This window comes from Aquila chrysaetos, chromosome 16 (assembly GCF_900496995.4).
Source record: "Aquila chrysaetos chrysaetos chromosome 16, bAquChr1.4, whole genome shotgun sequence".
In the NCBI taxonomy this organism is placed as follows: Eukaryota; Metazoa; Chordata; class Aves; order Accipitriformes; family Accipitridae; genus Aquila; species Aquila chrysaetos.
The window spans coordinates 12,673,228-12,695,556 of record NC_044019.1 but is presented as its reverse complement, the minus strand read 5'-3'; the positions used below and the strand labels follow the sequence as shown (position 1 = coordinate 12,695,556).

Genomic DNA, 22,329 nt, shown 5'->3' with positions numbered 1-22,329 from the left:
TCCATAGCCCAATATATTGAACTGTTTTGCAGGTCAGAAAAATTTTCATAAGGTTTTGGGTTGGACCTCTAATGTTGGCTAAATCTTTCAAAGAATCATCACAAATAAAGGAACTTTAAATATTTAAAATGAGTATTTAGGCAATATCTAAACATCTTTTCCCTGGAGTCAAGGAATTAATCAAAATCCACTTTTTAATTTTAATGTGTTACTGATGGATGATGTTATTTTATATAGTAAAAACCATTTTGTTAGATGATTCCCAGCTAGTTCATGTTACTGACTGCTAAAACATCTGTCTGGCGTAGGTGAAGGCAAGAGCATACTTAACGTGTCAAATAGATGACTGCTTAGTGATGAGAATCCAGGGAATGGTTATCTTAATATATATTGAGTTACCAAAACTGTAATATAATTTGCAACATTTTCAAGATGAAAACTTTAACATGGTAATGGCAATTTCTGGTTTTCCCCTTCATAAGTAGCCAGGTCTTGATATTAGTCATGTTCATTTTACAAAACAACAGAATTATTTAAGTGGAAGAAGAGAAGAAAATCCAGAGAGTACAATGTGTACATGGAAGAGCTAAAAATGGGAAGAGGAGGCAGATGAGTGTTAAAAATACGTTTTCGGAGCTAGGTAGCTAGGCTTTGGTAGTGAAGAGAGTAGGAAAACATGTTGGATAAAGAGGACATAGGTTTTCAATGTTAAGGTGGAACTACTACACTGAATTGTTTCTTAAAACAATAATAAATTAGTCTTTGAGTATTTCCAGAACTGTAGCAAAATGAATAATAACCATGATATTTGTTATTTCACAGTTTGCAAGTACTGTTCTAAATCTTTAAGTCTTTGATAGGTTTTTGATTCTAGAAAGGAGACGTCATAAGTCACTAAAGTGTGATGAAAATGTACCAGTGAAGCTGATGGTAAAGCTCCCAATTCTAAGTAATTTAATTGGAGCAGGACTAGTAAAGCATTTCTGAAAATCCCACCATTGGGCTATAGTAGATCAGAAATGTTTGTACCAGCTTGCGGCTGTGTTTCTGTTATCCTGTACCAAATCACGACCGATATTTTGCATGCATTGTCAGATATGCTCATTACATGCTATATTTTCACTTTATGCCTGCCATAGTATCATGTAAGATCATACTGCTAAATCACTGCTGAATGTTTACAAGCTGGAATTGTTGCAGCCAGTTATAAAGAGACACTTTGATCTTTTATGTGATTACTTCCCTGTGGAAACTAAGACTCAAACAAACAGTAAGTATCTGAGTGTTCTCTGTCTTCTGAAAGCCTTTAACACTTACATTGCAATTACAGGTTGCACCAGTTCTCCGCTGGCATGAAAATCATCTTGTTTGCTGTTAGATTACTTTGGGGGATGGTTTTTGTTCATTTTGTTTGTTAAATGCCACTTTCCATTTCTGCCCAGCTATAGTAGGGGACATGTTAAAGAACTTTTTTCAAGGAGAGAAAAGAGAGAGTTGTTTTGTCTTAATTTTTGGATTATTTTTCTTGAATTAGAGCAAATATTTTGTTGCATTCCATTTCCTGGAGAACCCACAGTTTAATCAAGTCAGTAGAATGTTTTAAAAACACAGCCAGTGATGAAGGTAAATGGGACTCAGTACTGAACTGAGAATGAAGTCCTAGGATTGTTTATATACTTTCACATAGCAATAACTGTATGGCAATAATTTTTGAAATATTCTCTATCAATTAAAAAATTCTGTTCACAGAGGTGTGTCATTACCTTAAAAATATTGCTATTAAAAGCTGCAAAACAACTAAGTACCTAGACCTCAGACACAAAGAAAAGCTTGAAAACAGAACAATAACATGTTGAACAAATAAACCTCCACCTCATGATTCAAAGCAGAGACAAGGGAAGGGGAAAAAGATAAAAGAGTTTGCTTCATTTTTTAAATCCTGGAAAGACTATGGCTTAGCCATTTCAGTGGGGAGACAGGGAGATATATATAAGTTTTCATTCATTCATCAAGTCGCAATTAAGAACAGTTTTCTGAGCACCTGTACATATTTTTCATTGGACACCTTGGTAATCTTGTTTAACATTCTTTTTAATTTGTCACAATCTATTAATACACAACCCGTATGCTTTTATGCCATCTTAACTTTAGGTTTTAAATTTAAGCAAAATTTTTATTACAGGCTCTTGAATACATTCGTGCTTCTTATGTACAAATCCACATTTTCCCTGATGACAGCCATTGCTGGTCAAACAATTTAGGTTGCACACCAGTAGAAACTCCAGATATGGAGGGTGTAAATAATTTGAAACTGCAGTATGCCTCAAAGGCCTGACCATTGAGATAAAATTCCTACAATGTGCAGCAATAACTTTGTCCTCCTCCACTAGTGCCTTGTGGTCATGTAGCTGTGCGGCTAGGAAGAATCCTCAGGTTAGTTCAGCTCACTTTTTCCTTCAAGGGAATTTATTCCAGCTTCCTTGATCAGGAAGATCCACAGTTACTGTGTCATTACTCTACCTGCAATTTAGGCAGCTATTAACCATCGCTATCTAGGCTTTCTCTGAGTCAACAAAAGCAGTAGCGCACCATCAAGAAGTACTGGGGTAAGAATGTCTAGGGAAGGTGACACCTTTGCCATTCATTCAAAAAGCACCACAGTACAGCGCTGGTAATTAGGACAAGTGCTGCAAAGACAGACATCAATGTTCATCCTTAAGAATTACAGAGTTTACAGCAGCATAGTTGACGGGCAAAGTGTGTCCCAGACTATACAATCAATAGTTTCCTGAAAACTGAACAATATAGCCTTGTCTATTCTGAAATGCTGCCTTCAGTGGCAAATTAACTATCTACAGACAGAATAGGACTTGGAAAAACAAAAAGAAACTCATGTTCCTCCTCTTGAATTAACAAAGCAGGAGCAACCTAACAAGTTAGCAGTTGATCAGTCATAAGTCAGAGACATCAATAACGAATGACTTCATAAAAAGACTAATCAGTGTCTTTTAAAGACTAATCACTTTTAAAACGTGTTTATGCAGTCTGCTCTTCTGTCAGTCTCTTTCAAGACAAATGGAGCAGACAGAAAACAGCAGGTAACTTCCTATTCAGAAAATTTAAACTGGCTTTTAATTCTACCCCCCACCCCACCTTTGTTGTTGGGTCATTTTTAACTGTGGATGCAGTAAGTTTAGGAAGACAGTCAGTAGAGAGAAGTAACCTTGCAGAAGATAGTAGCATGCACCAGATATCTGGAGTTTGGAGGCTATCCAGTCCAGCAGCTGACAATCCTGATTAACATTATCTGTTTGAATGCTATTTTACTGCATGGTTACATCTACATTTATAATCTCTTTTTACATTGTTTTATAGGTTTTTAAAGCATATTGGTGCTGTTCTGAGAATGAATGTTATTGTCTGCCAATGCTCAGGTTTTAAGTCCTAAAGCAAAGTTCCAAGAAAGGTTCTGAGCATTTATTTAGACTTACAGCACACAAACCATTTTTTTTGTTTTGTTTTCATGTGTTCAAAGTTATGCATATGTTTAAATGCTTAACTGCTCTGCAACTTATATTTGAACCTTGCGGGGGGGGGGGGGAAAGGCAGGTATTTGCTATTTGTCCATAGGATTAGTCCTGCTATTTACAACAATATTTCTATTCTTTGTCTTCAATAAAAAAAGTAAATAAAAGTAAAAACCCTTCCAAGTAAGACTTAACAAGCATATACCTGCAACAATACTTAGTAGACTCTTAATTTTTCTTGTTAATGAACATGAACATTCATTTATATGAAAGGCCAGTGCCAGCCAACTGGAACTTTGGTTTATGTCAATAAAGATCCAGATTTTTTCTACAACATTAGCCCATTCTATTTGCTATTATTGCTGGTTGACCAAAAGCTTCCAGGTATAAGTGATTCTGATAGATTCAGATCCTAAATGTTTACTTGTTTAGGAGCAGGACTTCACAGCAGAGCCCCTGAAGGGCTCACTGGCAGTAAGAAGAAAATAGCAGAGCTAAAAACGTAGCTGAACTTTGGTGCATCACATCTTGTAAACGTCCCTCTCAACACTTTTTTCCTGCTCCCAACCTCCTTGCACATCTTGAATAAAGAGTCAGTAGGAAAAATAAAAAACTAAAACTTGTGAAAGCCTGATAAGAGGGGATACCTTTAGGAGATCTCAATTATGATTTCTGACAGCCAGACACTTGTGCACACATGCATATGTATTCTCTCCAGTCTGTTTCAGCAGTTGCCCATGTTGTCCAGTCCTCCCCAGTTCTTTCATGTGGTTAATCATTCAGCAGCTTTCATAATTGAAAGAGGATTCTTCTGAGTATCACACCAAAAGAGAAAACTAAAGAGGCTGACAAAATGCTGCAACATTCATTTTCAGCATTACGGCAGATGTGGTATATTTTAATCTCAGAATCATGTGAGACAACAGGTATTTGATTACTCACATAACACCATACAGGATACAGTATGCATATTCTTACACATGCAAAGGTATCTGAGGGCAGAGTGACTAATGACATTCTTCAAAGGAAGAGATCATTATATCATCTTCTTTCATCAAATGAAAATTCTCCTCCTTGTATTAGTCACAAACCCTCTCTTAGACTAAAATCACTATCAAATAACACTGCTGAATAAGCTCCAAATAAATTAACTGAATTTTTAAAATTCTAAAATCCCCCCAAATTTTTACTCCATAGGTATTTATGGAGGGGACTGTGCTTAATAAAAGGGTGTTCTGGTATTTCAGGAAGGGTTTCACTCTCAGCAGCTGAGAAAGAAATCAGTAGTTATCACTAAATCTCTTCCTGGTCAAGGAACACTTCCGGCCTGTGACTGTGTTAATCTGTAACATATAATATCCTACTTCACACTTATGGAATGACATGGGATAGGTAATCATTCTTCCTCAGCAGGGCCCACTTGGCAACCCACTTTTGATGTCAGGAGTCATCAATCTGCCAGTTAAGCGTAACTGTGGTTGAATGTGTGTTTTAATTGCAGGTAATTCACTAGAAAACTTCAGTGGGAGGTTATACACGTGCAAGGCAAGGAATATAATGCTAACTCTGTGGCAGAAGCAAAGATTTTTCAAACAATAATTCATCAAAGAGCTTTCTAATGCCCCAAACAAAAAACAACAAAGAATAATAGAAAAGGTACTAGCAGTGTCTCCTCCCCTGCCACTACACCTTTTCTTAGCAAGTAGCCTCTCAGTGCAAACAAAATAGAAACTATAAAACTCAGTGGATAGACCACAGGAGACCTGTGCAACAATCAGCTCTGCCAAACTGGAATTTCAGGTTGCTTTCATCTCACAAAGTAACAGTTTTCATTTTGCTAGTACCATTCTAACAGGTAAAGCTAAACAATACAATATAATTTAAGGTCTTGCAAAAATTCTTTTAACCTGTTCCATAATTGTGATTTAATGACAAATTCTAGTCCCATCCCTGACCTTTTGCTAATTGGGTTAATTGCAGTTCTTGTCTTTGTGTCCCCATCTTCAGTGTCTCAGAAGCACAGTCACTTATATTAGCAAGATTTCATGTTTTACAGTAGCTGTGCTAAAGCTAAAGCTTGCTGAATTTGTGCTCTGCAGAGCCCCAAAACTTTGTGTGTGAAGAATACCACAACTTCTACAGTATTGCAGAAGTATAAAAGGGAACATTAGAGCACTCTCGTCATCTCCCTGATTGATTGCTAATTACAAATCCAGTGATCCAAGTGGTAGCATAACTACTTTTTAGAAAGCACTTGCATACATGTTAGTGCATGGTGAGGCACTAACATTTGTTAGTTGGGCTATTAAACTGCTGTTAAAACAGACATAAGTTGAGAGCTCTGCTAAAGTACCATTCAGTGAGAAACTAAGTTTATTGATTTCAGACTGTCTGCACCACAACAAAATCCTATTCTTCTCAGAAACTCTGAAACTGTATTTGCTTTGTACTCCTCAATAGAGTAACACATAACCTTACCACTCAATTACAAGTCTCTTGAAAGTGGCTGTGCTAACCTCACTAATTCAGTGAGGAAGAAACAACCCTCCAAACTCATATCCTACCAGGAGAAAATAAGTTGCTTTTTCTTGACAAGATCTATGAGATAATTAGTTAATTCTTGTTTCCTATTGTTTCAGAGCTCATTATAAACAAACGACAATTCGTTTGACCTGCAAAGCTTTTTTTGTTTTTCTTTAAAGACACCTAATACTTCAAAATAGCCTTTGCAAATGTTTTTGTATATTCTATTCCTGGAGGTCCCTCTAGTGGCGAAAGTATCAAGTTTATCTGGTCTGGCTTAGGCTACAGGTGCTTTGTCTCTTTTTTTTGTAGATATTTCTCGTAATAGACATAAATACTTTCTTAACATTGCTAATTCCTCCTTCTAAATAAACTGAAAGTGAAAGAAAAAGATTTGTCACATTAAAAAAAAAAGGAAAAATAATTGGCACTTTAAGAATAAGGGATCTATTTCATACAGTTAGAAAATTATGTGTTACTGCTTGCAAGCCTGCTCAACTTTGCCATTCAACCACAGTCACAGTTGTGTTTGTTTTTTTCTTTTACAGGAATATTTTAAGACAAGGAGAGGTAATACCTTATTATCAGAATGTCCTCTGACACAGTAAGTCTTATACTTAAGAAGTCTGTTTTGTTCAGGTGTGATGATTAAATAATCTGATGAGTAAACCTCTTTTTAGGGTACATATTGTTTTAAAGAGAAGTTGAGATACTCTCCGAGGAGTAAGCTTGCATTTAAAATTCAGAGTTTTTTATAACCCAACAACTGTGGTTCTAAATTATAGGCTATGGAAAGACAAAGTTTGTAGACGACAGTCATTTGTTGCTACTTTTTTAAACTGTAGATACCTATGTGACTAACAGGCAAATTTCCGTGTGAGCTCTAGGCTAGAATATATCATGCTAGTTAAAATGCTTAGACAGATGACTAGAAGTGTAGACATACTAAAAATACAGTTGTACAGAGATGACATCTTAAGCAACGCTGCTTCTCACTTCTCTCCCAATTCCTCTTATTCTGCTGTAATAAGAGCGAGGGCTGTTTATCTCAAAAACCCAGAAGCATCAACAAACAGTGAAAACTTAGTATCATCTGCTTGCTGTTATTTTCTCTCCACACCTGGTACAGGAACACTGTCCCTGAAGGGTACTTCCCTAGACCTCCCCTTCACTGCTCAGAGAAGTCTCTAGCTCCTTTCTCTTTTTTCCTCTTTCACCCAAGGAGCTCTGCTTACTGTTCTGTTGTCCCCACTTTCAGCTGCACCCATTTAATATTAATTGGCCACAGACGTGTATGCCTGTTTCTAGTGCAGAGCTAGCTGGTCACAGCCTAACTGGTCCTCAGTGGGACAAGCTGCCTTATTACAATCACATAAATAGCAACAACAGAATTGTTCATTGAAGTGTTACATTTTAAGCTAGGGAAGAAATAGGACAAAGTGGCTTATAGAAATTATCTTATTTTTGAATACAGGAGACCTGATACTGTAAAGGGAGGGTGACTCAGTGACTTCTTTTGATGTAACAAAACCCAAAATACAACTCATTTACTTATCTGCTATAAACTGAATTATAATATGGTAATTTGATGCAGCTGGGGATCTGACCCTAGCATCTTTTCAGTACTGATTTACATGGTCTTTGCAGGGTCTTTTCAATATAGAGGGCCCTCCTGTCCAGTTTTGACATGGTGTTGTAGATTATGCTTAACAGCAGATGAATCTCTTTACACTACTTGTAAAACTATAGTATCTCCTGCACTAGTAGTTTAGGACTCCCAAAATGCTGGTGACGGAGTAGAGAACATGAGAGTATTTTCTAAGAAAAAGGCTGATGGCTTAGCCCATGTTTCCCATTGAAAACATGTCTGTGATTTGACTTCTGTTAATAATCTACACAAATACTTGAAAGAGAATAGCATAATATTTTACATTTACCATTATAAACAATGATACATGAAAATTAAACCCTAATAAACATAGTAGTTTGATGGGTAGCTGCCAATGCAAAAGGAAAAAAAGAAAACAAATTAAAATAGGCAGGACTTTAACTTGATACATTACCCAGATTTACATAATAAATAGTAAGAAGTTATCAAAGAGAGCACCAAATTCCTGTAAGTATATTGAATTTAAGAAGGTATTTTCAGTCCTCTATCAAAGAGGAAAGTTCCAGTCTCTAACCTCGGACTTGAATGACCAGAGTTCAGCTCCCAGTTGTCCCACAGACTTCCTGTGTGACCTCTGGCGTGTCATTGTTCTTATTTGTGCCTCAGGTTCTTAATTTGTAAATGGGATAATAGCACTGTCCTCCTTTGTAGCTGTGATGATAAATGCAGTTGCATGTTAAGCACCCAGATTTGCTGGGGAAGAGGAGAAACAGGATTAGTCAGTATAAAGGTAGGGATGCTTTGGAACACCATACAAAGCTCTGGTATGCAGACAGAACTAATAAACATTGGGATTTAAAATCAAGACATTGTGTTTTGAATGGAAACACAAACTTGAATGAATGCTTTAACTGCTGCTGATACTATACAGAGATTCTTCCTCTTCCTTGCATTTGCCATTGCTGTGAAACTTCTCCACGTGAACAAACACAGAAATGGACATAACCTGGCTTATCAGCCACATAGTAACAGACATAGCTGTCGCCAATTACACTGATCATTTAAGTTATGGGCCAACCATTGTACAAACTAAAAACAAACACAGCCCATCACCACATCAATGGCTGGGGTTAATAATCGAAGGGGGAGAAATGGGAATCTCTTGAAGACGCAGCAACTCAGATGTTATGTTAGAAGACACAGTTCAACTCAATAAACATTCAAATGAAAGTTTCACCTTATAAGACAAAGGAATTAAGTAATAAGTCATTGCACATACACTGGCAGTGTGAGCAAGACAGTAGGAAGAGCTGAATAAACAGTGTCATGAATCTGCACTATAGCAGGTGCATTCAACAGCTTACAAAACTTTTAATCTCGAGCATCTGTAAGATAGTAATCAATTATGAATCTTCATATTCAAGCATTATTTCCCTCTTAGCAGGTTGATATGAAGGCTGGAAAGTTACCAGGAAGGGAGACAGCTACATAGGTGTGATGACTGGTCCAAGTGGCCAGGAAGACTTATTAGAACTCTCCAGAAAAGGTAATGAAACTATCTAGGAAATGGGTTAATAATAAACACATCTGCTTTGAGCAGAAAGGAGAAAATGAGAAGAAAAAAAAAAAGTTTACCTGACAGAATACCGCAGTTTAAATAGTACTTAGAAAAATAAAAACATACAAAATTTCAATAGAGAAGACACTTACAGAAGAATAGTCCAGGAGGGATTAAGATGGTCTTACTCAGGGTCTGGTACACGAAGAGTTTAGCCTCAGACCCAGTATTGCTCCTTAACTGTAGATTAACCTAAGCAAACCACTCAGTTCTGCATTAGAGAAGAACTTCTGCTTGGGCTATGACTTTCACAGTCTCAGCACCTAGTGCTTTCTGACAAAACCATTAGTCAAATCTGGACAAAACTAGCCACTGGCTTCAACACCATACGTTACAATCCAGTCCAGCTTTCAGAGAACATTCCTTAATTAAGGACCTGCTTAATTTCAGGTTTTTATACTTCAAGTGACTGTAACTGTTGTAACAAAGATCAAAGATAACGGACTTTTTATGACTGTGATGTAATGGAATTTAATACAATTCTATTTCTAGAAATATAAGCATTAACAGAAACATGGTTACTTAAAAATAGTGACGTATGAACATATAAGGGAAATTTTAAAGCAATCCAGAATAATTACACAGGTCATCATGAGAGAAACAAAATCTGCTGTTCTCTTGAACAGATAGAATTTGGATATCTGACTGGTTTATGTCACTTTATTTTCTAATCAAAGGGATGTGTCACAGATACATTTTCTAAAAGTTTTAGAAACAAAGCACAAAGGAATCCAGACTTGCAGAAGAAAGGCAAATATAAAGCCTATGAAAACAGCAAATTCTGTATTGAGGACACTGAATATTTATGGCGTACATGAACTTGTGCCAAAAAACCCCAAAGCCCCAGTACAAACATATAGGAATCATACCACTTATTCTGATAGTGAAGGACAAAAACATTTGAAGAAACACATTACTATGATCATGCAAAAATTGAAAAGCTTGGGCATATCATTGGCTGCTTCAAAGTAGCTTTGATTCACAGCAGCCAACTGAGCTGCGATAATTTATACCAAATGAGGTCTGTTATATATCAAGAAAGCCCCATAGGCAAGTTACCTAAGGAAGTATGGTGATGCAACATTTGCACTCTAAATACAGAATAAATCCCTTAAATGAATTAACTTTTAGAGCTGACATGCTGTGCACCAAAATTTGAAGTTATCTGTGGAGATAAGCGGACAGTTTGTTTGGAAACCTAATCATTAAGAGAGCACTTAGACTGCACACATGTGCTCTGGGAAATTTGCTAAAGATTTCTGTAGCTGGGGAAAGCATGTAACTCTTCTCAAAGGGAATGAAGGATTAGTTACTGATGCAGTTACTCAACATCCAAGTTATTGCAATAATTTGAAAAGGTAATTTAGAAAATACATTCACAGCTGAAGTCCATTCCTGCTGGTTGTCTCTTTCTGATAACTCTATGCTTCACTACTGCTGCAGAGAAATGCTTATTATTTGCATCTCCATCTGTTTCACGGGGCTTATTTTCATCCCAGAGAAGAGCTATCGATACCATTATACACTAGCAATGTTTACTTTTATTGTCATAGGGACTGGCGTGCCAAGTAATCTGGTAACATCTTCCTCTTCCCAAACAGGAAAAGGGAGCAGCAGCAAATACCACTGGTAACAACAGCCACCTCAATGCAACTTCATCCCTGCAGATGGATGGTCATGCCTGTTGCAAAGGACAGCCAGCAGGTAGGATCACTAACTATACTACGTATATTAAGAGATGATTGTGATTCAACCAAGAAGAGATCATTACTTACTCCTCATTTCATTTCCCCTTCATCATCTGTGAGTGATCAGCAGCAATATAAAACAGTCATTGCTATTGTTTCTTCCTTTTTAATAATGAAGTATATGTAAAACTTCCAGATTTTCTGTATCAGGAATTTCACAAGCTATTTGTTGCTGTCCTTTGTCTATGTTGTAGATTGCTTTCTGTGGTGTTTCTTCTGTTCAGTACTTTGGCTTTCTTACATTAACAGTAGCTAACTTACTGTATTTGTCCCATCCTGCAATTAGACGTCAGCAATGTTCTACTATTGTGCTCTCCACTGTTTAGACAACCTTTTAGCTTGCACTAGGAATAATCCTTTGAAACTTCATAGACTCTTGTATCTAGCTGATCCTTGGCTACTGTTTTGGCCTGATATTAGCAGACTGCAGAACTATTACAGTCAGGCAGTTGCCTACTATACAGCTCTTTCTGAGACAGCAAAGTACAGAGGTGGACCCATGACTTATACTCTCCTGCACTGTAGGTTTCTGCTCCAAGGGATTCTTCTACCAGCCCCATGAGTTAAGGACATGAGCATGCACTAACATACCTGTACACTGTGCTAGTCCATTTTCCTCTTGCATGTGTTCACTGTTGTCTCATCCTCAGCCCCTGAAGACAATTCCCAACAGTATCTTGGGGCACAGATGATGTCCTCAGCTCTATGTCTATTTTAATATTTGCTTTTCTAAACTTTTCATGTAATTTTTTATTTTACGAGATTGCATTCAGAACAGCAGATTATCTGAATGTTAGGTCACAGAGTTAAGGTAGAAAAAAACCTCTTTATTTGAAGGTTTCTGGTAAAAGGCAGTCAGCTGCCTGGAAAGACTCTACATTTAGACGGGATCACGGGGAACACAGCCAGAAATTCTGACAAGCCAGAATTTGGCTAATTTGATTCTTCATTAACTTTTCATCTTCATCTGGGAAAGCATCTTCTCCTAGTGAGTTAAAAAAAATAAAATCAATAAATAATAAAGGTGGAAGTCATCCTTGTCTTTGGTAAATTCTTTGAACTTTGCATAATTCTTTTTATTCTAACGGATAGCTCAAGGGAACTGCTCATGTAAATAAAATTAGGTACATGCATTCTCAAAGCACCAGGTCTATTATCTTCAAAACAGGCTTTTTAAGACCTTCATAGAAGTAAACTGAAGGTCTGCTAATCAGTATCACCCCAGATGAGTATGTAGCCTGCTTCAGTTTTATATTTAATATTATTCAGCATTTTACACTACCTATGTTTTTGTTTCATCAATATTATATTCATAGCCAATGTGGAATAGGACACAGCATACTGATAGTAATAGTAGAAGTTATGCATTTCTATAGCTACATTTTAACTTTGCACTTCTGTAGCCAATAATTCTATAGAGTTCTACTTTTTAGCTGTTTTCATGAGACTTGTGGCAGGTGAGAAAGTGGCTTTTTAATCTTTTCTAGACTTGCATTATGTAATTAGCTAGAAGTTACATGTTCATCTACATGTGTTTTATTCGTTTTTTTAAACAACTGTAAATAGCACTGTTATATCCTCAATACATAGCTCCACACTCTCGTAATTGTAAAAGCTTTACCCCAGCTATGTTATGATTCAACGTTATAACAGAAATATGAATAGGAATTCTGTTAAATGTCAAACATAAGCACCTCTGACAACGTAGTAATTACTGAAGTGCTATTCTCAGCTCTTGCCTCCTACATAGTGCTACACCATGATATAACCTATGAGGAGATGGCTCATGAATCTAGCATCAACTGTGAAACTTTTTAACTTCCTGGAACAAAAAGCTTACTTGTCAGGGTAGCTGATTTAAGCTTCTGTTTGCTCGTCTGAGGAAATCTGTGACAGCACCATGAAGTGTAAGCATATTTCTAGTTTTATTTAACTACTAAGGGCATCTTGATTGTATGGGTTGCTTGGAGTAATTGGGACTTCTTTAAAATCTCTTTTTGTGACAGATAAAAATTCATCACCTCTTTCATATATTAAGTATTCCATTTTCTAGAGAAGAGCCTTGTCTGTGTCGCAAGTATAACAGTAAGGCATCTCATTAAAGTTGTGGTATATTAGAGCACTACAAAACTTGTCCCTGCATAGCATCATGTATTCGAGATCTGTAGCTACATTGCTACTATGATAAAACAGGACCTTGCACTTTCTTTACTGAAACTGTGCATCTATCCACCTCCCTGTAGAGTTCCATCTATAGAAACTGGATTGATATAGTGGGATTTTGTTTGGTTTTTTCTCTCATCACAGCACCTTGGATCTACAGGTATTGAACCCCCCTCCAAAACCCCAAACCACCCAACATTGTATTACACACTGTAGAAATGAAGCGGGGGAAGCATCCCTTGCAATAGCAAGTTTGCTCTGTAATTGCTCTTTTCAGGACCAAATTATGCTGGGTGAGGCAGAAGCCAGTTTAACACAACTCAGAAAGTTCAGTTGTTGAAGAGGAAAAGGTATTTCTAGAGTAGTCAGGAGGCATATAAGGCTTAATGGTTTTGTTGGCTGGTTTGACTGTAAACTTAAAGAAGCCATGATGAAATACAAACAACAACAACAAAATCACTGTCTAAGAGAGGATATCTTTTGTTGCATATAGCTTCCTTACAGCCATCTGAGAAGAGTAAAATTAATCTATGATTTACAAATCAGTTTGGTCAGTTATGGAGCAAATCTTTAGAGATGACAGGGAATTTTTATAAATATTCTTGTTCATTCCTGCACCTCCAAGTTTCATCTCAATAAAAAGCAGAGGTTGCAAGCAGGAAAAAAACTGACCAGGGTAATACTTGAATGTGTATAAACATCAAGTGAAGGAAAGCATCTGTTATTCTATTTCTCTCCTACAGCATGTTAACCTCTGTCAAGCACAGAATTAATTATGTTTGAAGATTTACCTCCTGCTTATAACTGGTTATTTCCATGAGTACACCTGCCAGCAGAACTGTTAAAGATATAGGGAAAGTATGTGTCTATGGGGAAGCAACAGAGGCTTTTAGCACACAGTGAATTTGATAGACTTGGAATCCCTGTGCCAGCACATGCCTCTTGTCTATCTGCAGGCAGAGATATTCTTATATGTTTGGGAAACTCAAGAACAAGTGAGGTCCCTTTCTCCTATACACTGAAGCCGTTCTTAACAACCTTAGGTCAACCATTTTCATCTATATGCCACGTTCAGACACTTTCTTCTGTGCCTTGCAGTTTTATAGTCTCCTCATTCATTTGGATCTGATCTGAACCTATCTGATAAGTAACCTGAGGAAGACTGCCAAAGACCAAATTGGCTATGATTTGCTGCCACTGTGAGTTAAAAATCAATACTATCCAGAGGAAAAAAGAAAGGGCAGGCTTCCTTGTAGTGGGCAATAGGCATATATTTAAAATCTAGGGTTGTCAGGGCTTGCAATATGCAAGAAGTACAAATTTCTGAAAAAAGATTTACAAAATACATCATAGTGCATTTAGTGGGTCTGATTTCTAAGGGTGCAACATGGCCCAGTGAACTCGGGTGCTTTAGCCCAAGACTTGCTGAAATTCACAATCACATCCAAATGCAACTTCAGTTCTGTAGTTAATGGAAAAGACAGAGAAAGATTCATGTCTTATCAAGGGAGAAAAACTTAGAACAGTTGATGAACAATTTTGCCATTTCCATTTTTGCACAATGCACTAAGTGCAAAATTGTGTCTGCAGTTTTGTTGTACTTAAACAAAACAGACTAAATTATTGTCCTAAGGTTTGGAATTCTCAAAGTACACCTTGTATATGGTTTATGCAAAAGAGATTCTTGGTTTTGAATATACTTCCCCTTCGAGCTCACAAAATTTGCCTAAAGCACAGAACAAGCTCTTATAAATAGGAGGTGATGAAAGCAGTCCCACAGGGAAACACAGTGAAGGGTTTTTTTTCCCTGTAAAAATTGGTCTTGTCTATACAAGAATGCATGGCTACAGGCATGAAAAAAAAACCAAAAAACAACAACAAAAAAAAACCAAAACAAACAAACAAACAAAAACGAAAAAAAAACCTGCACACATGACAGACTTGCAAAGAGGTAAAGATTATTTTAGCATAGCTTGTAAAGTGGAGTTTGTAAATATTTGTACTTAGCTTAATCCTAAAGGCTAACTTTGTGAAGTCAGCTGTTGGCATCAAGAAAAACATTTGTGAATTTTTGCAGATTCTACAAGTATGATATATTAAGATCTTAACAAATGAAAAATACTAGTTGATCTGGGCAAAACCACACTAGATTATTTCAAGCCTTTCCAGTTCCCACATGGTGGTCCTTTTTATTTTCTAATACTTCTGCTTTCAGTAGTATTCATCGTGCCCTTTGCTTTCAATAGTACTCATTTGCCAGTGTCCACGTACCATCCAGCTTCAACTAAAATTTTCAGGTATGGTTTTGTCTGCCTTATCTGAACATTGCCCTTCCTGAAGCACTTGTTCTGAATTGGAACTATTCCCACATTCTTGTATTTTCTTTCAGCATGAACTATGGCTGTGGTTTCGCAATACATTATTTTCAGGAGTTTGCGTGTCATGCTGTATACCACATTAGTGAACTGATTTTGCTGAAAAATGACCTGGCAAAAATGAGTTCTTTTTAAGTGCACTCAATCTGGTTCACTGTGAGGCCACACAAAGAGTTGTGTTGGCACAGCTTCAAAGTGGCATGCCATGCTGTGGGAACAGAGCAGTGAAGGTCCAGGAGTATTTGAAGCTAGTGTCAGCCTCCCCCCACACACCATATACAATATGCTATGTAAGCACAGCCAATTTCTTTATTTTAATCAAGCAGTGTTGCTGTGTGTTTTCTCTCATCTGTTCCACCTGCTCCTTCCATTGTTTACTTCCCTGATGTCTACATTTCCCTTTTATCACCTCTCCACCCCCTCCAGTTTTCTCCCCAGAATAAATTCACTTCTATGAAATTCACTGGCTGACATCCGTATGCAAATTTCTGCAAACTCAGAAGTACATTATTCAAATAGCCTCTGCTGCTCTTTACTGTGTTAAACAGATGAAGACAGAAACAAAAAAGACAAAGTACCTATATTTGCATTAGCATTTTGCACATTCATTTGTTAAAGGCTTGGTGCTAACCCTATCCAAACCAAAGCATAATCCACTCTCCTAGAAACTAGTGGGAAGACTCCTGTGAATACCTGATTTGCCCCGCATCCTTGTGTCCTGGCTCCAGAGGCCTACCCTAGAAACGTTAAAACAAAGCCTACACTGGTTCAGTAACAAGGCTGTCTTCCCACACATCTTTTTATAGCTTGCTGTTGTTGATGGGGTTTTTAAAATAATTTTTTCCTCCTCTGACATTTTGTTCTGATTATTGACTATGCACAGATACAGTAAGGAGGAATTACTTGAAAAAAAACATTCTATAACATCTGCTGTTCTAGAAAGGAAACTGACAACACTGATGTTTTTGAAAGCTTCGAGTGGGGCCAATTCACATACCTGGAAACGTAACCCAAACTTCTATTTTACTAGGCCACTCCTATGCTTCACTTCTTCGCGTGATTTTGCTTCAAGTTCCTTGTTTCTATTAATGTTCGCCCCTATCTGGGTCTGTGTCTGCAAACTCGTAAAACCTCTGGTTAGCAAATGCATTCCCAAGGTTGCCGTCAACCTCAACTAGCCTCTCTCTCTCTGTCCTAGTCAAAGTATGGAGAAACCTTCCCATAGGTTATTTGCTGTGTACTTGTTGCATCCCTCCAGCTCTTATCTCTGGCAGTTAATAACTTTTCTTAGCCCTCCTGTCCAAACACGAGAGAAGTATAGTGTACTACAGTTCAAGTTGCACTTGTCGTGACGGTCAAATTTCTTTTGTCCCCTTTTTCTATTTGTGCAATTCTCAAAGATTTATTTGCTACAGCATGACAAAGCCCTATGCAGGACAGCTGGTCATAATTTCTGCTGGTGTATTTCACCACCCCTAGGTCTTTATGCTTTATTTAGCAATTCCTTGGCAATCATGGCAGATGATTCTGCTTTGTCATTAGGCTGTGATGCAGAAACATTTCATGCATCATTACCAGAATTTGAATGTGCTAATTCCTGACAAACATTTTCCAAAGCTGCAACATAAATATAAGCAAGATAACGTGTATAATTGCACATAGATGTATATACATCAGTCTCTCACACAGATACATATGCATTTATTTTCCCTAACAAATACTTGTTTTTTTCTCATATCATATATTTATATTCCCACAGCAGGTTTAGATATTTTTCCCTTCCTAGATTCTAGTTAATGCCTTTTCATACCTCCCCTTCTCCATTGCATTTACCCTTGATTAAAATACTGGGTTTGTTTCTTCACACTTAAACATACACACCAGTTAGAGTCCATCCAATTAATCTTTGGAGCACAGGCTGAAATTGAATATGAATTTTACAGTCTTTACTCTGCCCTTCACTTCTCTGGTTTTCTTTATTCTGATCCCCTGCATCTGCTTTGTTTTTCATATTTATTATGTTTTAATTCAAAACAGGAATGAAAACGTGGCTACTACTGAAAGCAAGTAATTCCATTACATTATTGCTGGCACTGGCCCAGTAAACTCACTGATGCAATTTTCCTTGAGTGAGTACTTGCACTAAAGTCAGTAGGAACATTTCCATTAGTAAAGTTACATAAGCATATGTGTATCTTGAGGATCTGAGCTGCAGATGCATCTCCAGTTCTTAGGGTTGCAATAACGTGCAGGTTAACATCAAGTTCTTTGGGTCACGATATACAGACTCCATCACAATTGAGGACTGTAGCCTGGCTGCTTTACTTGCTCCTTAACCAGTGGTAGAAGGGTTTCATTCTTTCCAAGAAAGTATTCCTCCAAGCGTGGTTACTATTGCATCCCCGGGCAGCCTTGTTACCATTCTTTCTTTGAGCCTGTTGCTGTTCTAGCCACAAATATAAAGAACACATCTTTCCTATCCTCCTTTTGCACTGGTAGGCTATTACATTCTTCCTTTTCCCTTCCTGCAGTCTTGTCTGCTTTTGCTTACACAATTCTAATTTGCTCAAGCTTTCCTTCTCTTTTAGTGCAAGATCTCTGTCCTTCTTGTTTCTCCTGCTCAAACCTTCTCCAGCTGGTCCGTAATTCCCTTGAAACCTGGCACCCAAACCCAAACAGAATGTTGCAGCTAAAGCTCTTCTGATGAACAGCTGAGTGACTCCACACAGGCTATCTGGTTTATACTGTCCTATATGGCACTCCTCTCTTGCAAGAACAGCATAGCATTGCTCACTTACGTTTGCCCTGTTTGTAACCCTTAGATCCTTTCCAACAGGACTGCAATTCAGCCAATGGTATCCCATTACGCGTGTTGGAAGCTGATGGTTCCTGCTCAAGCGAAGTTCATTGTATTTGTTGCCACTACAGTTTCCCCCTTACTATTCACTTGCACCATTACTGTGAGCCCTCTCTTTTTCTGACCAATAGTTAAGGCTCACTTTTCGTTAGGATTGCTAGCTCACCCTGCACTAGTAAGGGCATAGTAATTGCTGTAGTTTTCTTTTGCTCCACATGAAAGCTTCCTTTGAAGTTTATAAACCAATGGATTTGCTCCATCTGCCACTGAAGCTAAGGGGGAGCTTTGTGACGGATTTAACATCAACAATACTGGGCCTACTGTATTTCTATATTTAATCATTTCACCTACATATTCAAATGTACTCCTTGAGTGGGTGGAAGAATTTGATAGTGATTAAAAGCCAGGGTGTGTCCCAGCCTGCTGATCAGCGTGCTAGTATGAAGGAGAATTCTTACTGCTGCTAAGTCCTGAGAGGTAATGACTACCATACGCCTACTCTCTTAGTCAAACCATTACCCCTGAAGACAACAATTGAGGTCAAGCCATCCCTTGACTGGGCCCATTTTCACAAGATATGTTTGAAAGGCTCAAATTTGACCTCTCTTCCTTCCATACATACAGCCTAACCCTGGTTAAAGTTTAAAGGAAGGATGAAACGGACGCATATTCTTGTCACCCATCTGGAGGTGAACCATCTGTCATTTGTTACCACACAAGGAAGAAGAGCTGCACATCCACAGCGGGCTAAGCGGCAGTGACAATAGCTAGAAAGAATCCATGGAAAGCTGGGGGAAACAGCAAGAGAAGTTGTAGGGGAAAAGGAGGCTGAGGAGAGAAGGCATGGCAGAGGAGGGGTGAAGAAGCAGAGACAGGAGGCAGAACAGTACAGAAAGGGATGTACATAGGTGTCAAAATGTTTCTCTGTGGCTCTTATCTCATCACTTTTTCTGGATAAATCCTTCAGGAAAGAATCTCTGCAGGCATCCCCCTTGTAGAGCTTCCCTACAGCCATCACAACTGTCCCCCTGAAGTTACACCTCCCTGCCAATTTGCTACATCCTAGCAATCTAGAATGCCCAAATGAGAAGTTAGGACCACCCCAAATGAAGGACTAAACAGCATTAGGACCTGAAAACTCCAGCAGCACAAGCACTGGCTGTACAATGGTAAAATTCTAACAGCTTCCATTTATGAGGTTAAAGAAATAATGATTCATTAGACTGGCTGACACCTGGAATGATTTAATCAGGCCATCCCTAATGTAAATGACATTGACTCACATTTCCAGATGTAGGTGGAACTGGCAATTTTCTTTTCCTCATAATTGTCTTAACTTGCTTTGCTAGTTAGAAATAGTTTTCTAGGTTATATTTCAAATCTGGTAATCATTAGAGGTACATTCTTTCCATAGATGTTTGTATTTATAGTCAATGGGAACATCTAGGACAGAATTTGGCCTACAAACTCAAACATGTAGCAGCAGCCTAGATAGAAAAATCTGTACTTAAGTCTGAACCAGAACTAAAGATAGCTTGATATATACATATGTACACAAAATATAAAATATGAATGCACACATTGGGGCAGGCAAGATTTCTGTGGCTTGCCCCGCCACCCCTTAAGTATTTCTGATTGCTTGCCTTTAAGCAATCTTTTCATCAAATTTAATACAATGGCATTCTCAGAGATAATGGAGGGGGAAAAACTTTAAGTATTAGGATAAAAGTGGGAATTTTCTAAAAAGTTTAACAGAAAATAGTATATGGAAAGGGAGAAGATTAAGAAGTACTGGTCATCCGCCATTGGTTTTTCATCCAGCTGTGTTTATAGCCTTTATCTCTTCTTTGCTTTCCTCCCTACCTTTCCTCTCATCCAAAAAGTGCTTAAACCATGTTCCTCTTTCTGGCTATCAGCCTATTCTTTCGCAAGGCATGGACCTATTCCAGACCCTTGCAATTAAACAATACTCTGTGATGTTATAGTGATGCAAGCTGACCATAGTTAAGCTGACAGCAGTGGAATGTCATGACTTCGACCACAAAGATTTGACCCAATTACTGTGACCTGACACACTTGCAATCTAGTACAGCCTGAAGTCTCAAAGCAATAGCCCCTGAAACCACTAGAGACTTACATGAAAGCTGGAACCAAGCAGAACAAGGCTGAATTAAACCCAGGAGAAAGGCACTCCAAAAAACTGTAATTATATTACATAGTTTGTTAATACATGCTTACTTTGCTTGTTAGAGGACACTGGGTGAAATGTCCACATGCTTTTTAAGAACAGAAGCCTTAACAATCCAGGGGGAAATGAGAGCGCTGACTATATCATCTTTTGAATATATATTCAAATATTAGAGACATAATGCAGTCTGTATGCTGACTGATCAGTATGTAGTGAAGCTCCACCGCAGTGCAAAGCAGTGGTAAGGCGACGTGCAGTACTTGAACAGATCCATGCAGTGTTCTGTGCTTCTGCCCATAACAGCAAGGGGTTACACTGCAGTAGCTGAGACAGCTATAGAGGAAGGTAAGGAAATATTTAATGCGGTCAGCCTTTGTGCTTAAGAACCACATCTGCAAATCTTATGCAGCAGGTTTTTTTCTGGTGATTTTGCAACATTCATAATATAAAGGAACTCCTGGTTTTGTTTTTTCCCTCTTGTATAATATCTATAGAGCAGCCTTTAAAATCTTCTTCCCCACCCCTTTAAATACCAAAGCAACATTTCCTTGCTCCGTTAGCACCATTGGGTGGAACATTGCACTGACATGGAACGTTTGCACCTGTACATTACTGCAATCATACTGAAAGTCACAGTATTTATTCCTTGGAAGTCAAACAACAGGTAGAAGATAAATCAAGAAAAACTGTCAAAGTGTCAAATCTCACTAAAACCAAAACCAAACCAAACCAAACCAAACAAAACACCCAGCAAACAAAACCAAAAAGCAGTAAGCTACTTGGCATTGCTCATTGGCTTTGCCTGTAAAAGCTCCTGAAAGCTGCATGCAGAAACTTAGGAAATATCACTCCATAATAGTCCAGGATCTCATCTAGTGTAGATTCTCAGCTCCATATAGGGCTACATTATATTCTTGCATCGATACTATTCAGAATCCTGCATAATTTTTGGACTTGTTTTGCCATTCTGTCACTACCACTTTTCTGCTCTTGACACTGGAAGTCTTCCTGGCTTGGAATATGAACACAAAAACAGCTGTAGAAGATCATAACAAATTCCATTTAGCTCTGTATCCCATTACAGACAGCAGCCTGCAGGAATGCTGAAGAAGTGGTGTAAGAACAGGATGGAAAGATGGAGTAATACTTCCCCAAAATAAGCTCTCAGTATCTAATGTCATGGTTCAGAGACTGATTTAAAAAAAAAAAAAAAAGGAAAAAAAGTAGTGCCCTGTGCAGTGCCAGTTACCAGCTGCCTTCCTCACTTTCCAGTCTTATAAAAGCTTGTGAACAAAGCTTCTGTTTCTGCATCTTATCTATTTTTGTCTCCTTCACTATTGTTCACTACCATTGAAAACCAGAATTCCTAAACTGAAAATCAAGTAACGTGCTATTTCTGGAAAAAAATAATTATCCAAATGCAAGAATATTCCTTATAAATCTCAGCAGCTCAATGTCTTTATTCCAAAAGAGAAGTCACGGATAACCACACGATCAAATTTTGCAAGCTAGGATCTAGAACTAGACAAAATTAACCACTTGGGGCCTATCTATGAGGCCAAATTAACCATCAGATTACTCTCTAAATTGCTATCTATTCCAAGTTCATTGCTTGTGTGTAGATATAAATAAATGCGTACTATCTAGGACAGTGATGAATGGTGACTAAATGTACCCTGGAAATTCAGTCCTGAATACCTTTTTCTAATCAAATCCTTTGT

The 22,329-nt window shown here is 37.9% G+C and overlaps 1 protein-coding gene across 1 annotated transcript in view; it reads left to right on the top strand.

Moving 5' to 3' along the window:
* The first annotated feature begins 10,160 nt into the window (after positions 1-10,160).
* Positions 10,161-22,329, top strand: part of TRPM5 (transient receptor potential cation channel subfamily M member 5) — a 52,581-nt gene continuing 40,412 nt past the window's right edge. The window contains exon 1 of the mRNA XM_030038701.2: positions 10,161-10,981. The gene's annotated coding sequence lies outside the window, so the exon portion shown is untranslated. The remainder of the gene's footprint in view (positions 10,982-22,329) is intronic.